Source organism: Delphinus delphis, chromosome X (assembly GCF_949987515.2).
Source record: "Delphinus delphis chromosome X, mDelDel1.2, whole genome shotgun sequence".
In the NCBI taxonomy this organism is placed as follows: domain Eukaryota; kingdom Metazoa; phylum Chordata; class Mammalia; order Artiodactyla; family Delphinidae; genus Delphinus; species Delphinus delphis.
The window spans coordinates 13740319-13746377 of NC_082704.1; positions in this window are offsets into that span (position 1 = coordinate 13740319).

A 6059-nucleotide genomic window follows, 5' to 3' on the forward strand; every position below is an offset into this window, starting at 1 on the left:
TGCCATATATATCTTACTCCTCAAGAATCAGGAAATTGAGGCTTTGGCCCCTTTTCCACTTGGCAGTGCCCCAGGTCTCCATCTCTCCCGAAGTCCCTTCCTGTATGCCCCGGCAGCATCAGGCACAGCGCCAGCATGGGAGCTTTGCAGTTTTCAGAGGAAGGATAGACACCCGTCTCCATCTTAGTAAGATGGTGGGTGACTTCCAATGACTCTTGTTTTTATGAGTGGACCTCTTAGACCTTCCCCTGTCTTGGCTTGGGGAAGGGAAACATTGCACAGTCCCTAACTAGACCTCTTCTATCAACTGGGCCCTGGGGCCTAAAGCTGGTTTTCCCACAGCCAGGTCTGTGGGCTGGTGGCTGACCCTATTCGTTGCTGTCCCTCTGAATTTAGAATGTGGGGTATTGAGTGTCTTTTGCTTTAAGTTTTAGGCCCTTAGCTATGATTCCAAGAGAACAGGCAAACTACAGAGACAGAAATCAGATTAGTGGTTGCCAGGAGCTCAGGGTAGGGGTTAGGGGATTGACTGTGAAGGGATTTGCAGAAACTTTGGGGGGTGATGGAAAGGTTCCACATCTTATTCTGGTGGTGACTGTGTGATAAAACCCACTGAACTGTGCACCTCAAAAGGGTGAATTTTACTGAATTTAAATTATACCTTAATAAAAGGGGGGGAAAAACAGGGAACAGGAAAAAAATCTCTTTGGGTAACTAAGAGCGTCATATCACAAGGTAAAGGGCCTGGCACACAGATTTCAATACCCCATAGCCACTGTTCCTGGCAAGGGCCAGAGCTCTGCGGGAGCTCCGTCACCACTGCTGCTCACCAAGCTACGAGTCCAGTCACCTCCCTGCTACCTCTCCTGGGATGTCCTGTCACCTGGGGCTGCTACTTGGCACCAGTAATACCCACACTGGTGATATTCTTATTTCTGTGGGCCTTAGGCCTGCTTCAGCATTCCTGCTCTGGTTCTCTGAAGGGGTAGAGCTGGGGTGGAGGTGGGGAGTTCCTGACCACTGAGAAAACCTGCCCAGGACCTCCCAGGAGACTGGCTGGACTGGTTCTTTGGGCTCTGCTCTCAGCACGGCCTTTCCTGATGGCCCTGCAGAGAGGGACCTCACCCTGAGCCAGATTCACTTATTCTCCTTCCCAGGAGCCCTGGTGTGAGCACAGAGGAGACAGTGAGAGAAAGCAAGAGAAAGAGGCTTGTGTCTTGCTGGTTCCCGACCCAGGAGAGAAGCTGATAAGGCCTTACTTATGGAGGATGCCTCCTTTTTTCCGTCAGCAACTTTAAAATATTTTTATTTAAATATCTCAAGCTCTTGAGGCTTGACACTTTGGAAAAGGAGGCCTTGTCCCAGGCAGTCGAATAGCAGTTACGGAGTAAACGAGTGACCATCTGGGGTGGGCAGGGGGTGTCTGTGAAATCAGATGTCAACTGGGGTCACCCTGTCATTTGAGATTCCCATAGAATTAGCTTAGAACCCTGTCCGGCACCCATAGGAGCCACTGCGTGTGTCTGCGCATTCTGAGGAGAACCTGCTTTTTTCCTAATCACACACCTCTGGCTCCGAGTTCTTGCTTGGGCTGAATCAGCTTAGTAAACAGAGGTTCTCACCATCTCACCCTCACTGACGCTGTTCCCCACACCGGAGACTGGAGACCGGGAATGTTGAACTGAATAGCCCAGCCCTGGCTGCAATTTGCATCACCTGGGGAGCTTTTAAAACTCCCAATGCTGGGACTTCCCTGGTGGCGCAGTGGTTAAGAATTCGCCTGCCAATGCAGGGGACATGGGTTTGAGCCCTGGTCTGGGAAGATCCCACACGCCACGGAGCAATTAAGCCCATGTGCCACAACTACTGAGCCTGCGCTCTAGAGCCCGCGAGCCACAACTACTGAAGCCCGTGCACCTAGAGCCCGTGCTCCGCAACAAGAGAAGCCACCGCAATGAGAAGCCCGCTCACTGCAGCGAAGAGTAGCCCCCCGCTAGCCGTAACTAGAGAAAGCCTGCACGCAGCAACAGAGACCCAATGCAGCCAAAACTAACTAACTAAATAAATTTGTTTTAAAAAAAACCAAAACAAAGCTCCCAATGCCAAGGCCACAACCCATGCTGATTACATCAGAATCTCTGGGGGTGTGGAACCCAGGCATCAGTATTTTTAAAGCCTGTGTTGTGCAGCCAAAGTTGAGAAACAGTGTTTTCGAAGTTCAGACAGACCTGGCCCTGCCACTTATGGGCTCATGGACCTTGAATAAATTACCTAAGCTTTGTGAGTCTCAAGTTTCTTCATCTCTAAAAGAGTTTGTATGAAGAGGCCATGAGTTAATCCTGATAAAGCCTGGTGCCTTGTAGAGAGTAAGCACCTAATAAATGGAAGCTGTTAGTATATTTTTTATAAGACAGTCTACTGCTGTTATTAATGGTGGATAAGAGCAATTTAACACCCTTAAAACCGCTAGCTTGGGAAACCGGTGCTCTGAATGGAGGAATAAGAGAAGATAAATTCTAGCCACAAATATTCATTGTGATTCTAACTCATGCTAAGCTTCGAGGGGACCCAGTGATGGTTTGATCTACGCTTTCCAGGGACTCACAAATCTAGTTGTGGGGAGAATAGATGTGTAGACAAAGAAGGAGGAAGTGAACTTTAACTTACGTTAGACAATGAATAGATTCAAACTCCGTGCTGGAATGGCCAGGAGAGTTTTCACGGAGAAGGATGTGGCTTTGAAATATGGGTAGGATGAGGGAGAGTGTGTCAGGGAGAGGAAATGGCTGAGTAGAGATTCAGTGGCAAAGATGGGTGGACTGGTCTGAGTGAAGCAGAGGGTTTGTTACGGAAAGCCCTGGGGGATAAATGTAGAAAAGCAGGTTTGGGAAGAACATGAATCCCAGGTGAAAGGATGTGGACTTCATCCTATAGGTTCTTAAGGAGGGTGTGTGTGTGTGTGTGTGGTGTGATGGAATCCTCTGAGCATTCAACGAAAAGCTACGTATATGGTGGGGGAGATCAAGGATGGTAATGAATCACATCCCTCCCTTATGGGATCTGAACCAACAGAGAAACATGCAAGTGAATCAGGATCAAAGTAGGAGCTCTGTTAATAATAAAGCCGTGTTGGAGAACATAGCATGGCCTTAAGGCAAAAATGGACTTCTTACTCCTTCCTCTAAAATTAGATGAATTTAGCCATCTAGTCACAAGCAGAAGAAGCCCTGACCTGGTTGCAGAAGCAGGAAGCAGAGAGAATATTTGCCACTTGTACAGAGAAATGTAGCAAGAGGTCAGGTCATTTATTTGCAGTACCTTGACATATTAATCTCTGACCAGAATTGGAACCAATGGAAATCAGGCCATCATAAAATGGCAAATTTATAATTTCAGAAATCTTATTGACTCTCTCGGGGTACATGGACCCCAGAATAAAGATCCCTGATATAGGCAATGATAAGTCACAGGTTTTTTTGTTTTTGTTTTTGGTAAGGAAATGTAGTAGCAGATTTATTCATCATAGCCCCAAATTGGAAGCAACCAAAATGTCCTTCAACTTTTAAATGGTTGAACAAACTATGGTACATCCATACCATGGAACACTACTCAGCAGTAAGAAGGAATGAAAAATTGATACACAGCAACCTGAGTGAATCTCCAGAGAACGATGCTGAGTGAGAAAAGCCAATCTCAGAAGGTAACACACTGTATGATTCCATTTATATAATATTTCTGAAACGACAAAATTATAGAGTTGGAGAATAGAACTGTGGTTGCCAAGGCTTAGGGATGTCGGAGCAGGGAGCGAAATGGCTTTGGCTATAAAAGGGTAGCACAAGGGATCTCTGTGATGGAACTGTTCTATATCTTGACTGTGGTGGTGGTCACATGAATCTACACATGTGACAGCATTGCGTATAACTGTATACACACACACATACACACACGAGTGCATGTAAAACTGGTGAAATCTTAATAAGGTTCGTGGATTGTATCAATGTTAATTTCCTGGTTGTGACAGTATTCTATAGTTAAGATGTGACCGTTGGAGGAACTGGTGAAGGGTGTGTGGGATCCTCTGTTTTATTTCTTACCGCATGTGAATCTACAATTAACTCAAAGTGAAAAGTTTTTTTTAAAAAATCAAGTTTCACAGAACATTGAGTGTAGTATGATTCTGTCTGTATTCATGCCGTCAAAAGGATACATTCATATATATGTACTTATATAGGCATAAAAAAATTTTGAGAAGGCCACACAGGACAGTTAATAGTCGTAGTTTTGTGGGCCTGTGGTTAATAAGGAGACCTACTTTTCACTGTACATCCTTTTATATGCTAAATTATTTTAACAATGTGCATATTTTCTTTTTAATTTTAAAGGAAAATTAGTTGAAGCAAATAAATTGTTGTAGTCACTGGAATCAGATATGCCACGTTATCATTGGAGTACTGGCATCTGATTCGTCTTCCTTTGCTGCACTCTGCACAGGAATGAACACTTGCATATACATAAAATGTTTCCGGAAAAAACTGTTCCCAGTGGCCACCATTAAGGAATGGCGTGGTAAGGAAAATAATGTGGCCTCAAAGTTGTCCATGTCCTGGGCTTCCCTGGTGGTGCAGTGGTTGAGAGTCCGGCTGCCGATGCAGGGGACACGGGTCCGTGCCCCGGTGTGGGAAGATCCCACGTGCCGCGGAGCGGCTAGGCCCGTGAGCCGTGGCTGCTGAGCCTGCGCGTCCGGAGCCTGTGCTCCGCAACGGGAGAGGCCGCAACAGTGAGAGGCCCGCGTACCGCAAAAAAAAAAAAGTTGTCCGTGTCATAATCCCCAGAACCTATGGATATGCTTTGGCACATGGCAAAGGAGAATTAAGGTTGTAGATGGAATTGCGGTTGCTTATCAGCTGACTTTAAGATGGGGAGATTATCCTGGATTATTCAGTCATGCCCAATGTAATCACAGGAGTCCTTATAAGTGAAAGAGGGAGGCAGGAGAGTAAGGGGTCAAGGTCAGAAGGAGACTTGAAGATGCTACACTGCTAGCTTTCAAGATGGAGGAAAAGACATGAACCAAGGAATGCAAGTGGCCTGGAGCAGCAGAAAAGGCAAGTGAACAGATTCTCCCCTGGGGCCTCCAGAAGGAATGCAGCCCTGGTCTCCTTGATTTTAGCCCAGTGAGATCCATTTTGGACTTCTGACCTACAAAACTATAAGATGATAAATCTGTGTTGTTTGAAGCCACTAAATTTGTGGTAATTTGTGAGACCAGCAATAAGAGACTAATATAAATGGCTATGAAGGTAAGAGAATACGCTGAAATATTTTCACTTTTCAATTGACACCCTTCTTTAAGAGAAAAAGAAACAAATTCATCAAGTTTAAGAGCTAAGTGGTGACCCTAGATAAATGGTTTTCATCAAAACTCTGGAGCCCAGAGGGAGAGAGGGGCTCTGAGTGGATGGGGCTCTAGGCCCACTCAACCCTGTCAGAGCTGAAGCTTTTTCACTTGTATCTGTTATTTATATTGGGCTTTGGTGGCTGTATTAGTCAGGATTCTCCAGGGCAACAGAGAGAAGGAGAGGGAGAGGGAGAGAGAGAAAGTGGATTTGAAAAACTCTCTTCTCGTCTTGCGTCTTTCTTGACTATCACACAGAACCCTCATAACACTCTGATCACTCTAATACCAGGTGCGTGGGGGTTCTTCCCTGCCAAGCCATTCTCTGTGACACCGGCTGGGCGACCTACACTTTAACTCAATTCCCACACTATCTACCTGGAGAGAGCGTCAGATCCCACAAGTTAAGGGCTCAGTCCCACAAGACTGCCCACAGAAAGTGATATGATTTTTGAAACTTTAGGCATTCCCACAATTGAACAGTCTTTCACTAATAGCAAAAACAACAGCTACCTTACAAAATAACTTTTAAAAAAGAACCTATCCAAAGAGTTTTAGAGAAACATAAGCAATTTAGTCCAATTGCTGGCAGGGGGACAGGGAAGCCATTTTGGTCTTGACCAGGATTTAAATGCCTGTTCTCAAATAAATGTGCCCATTC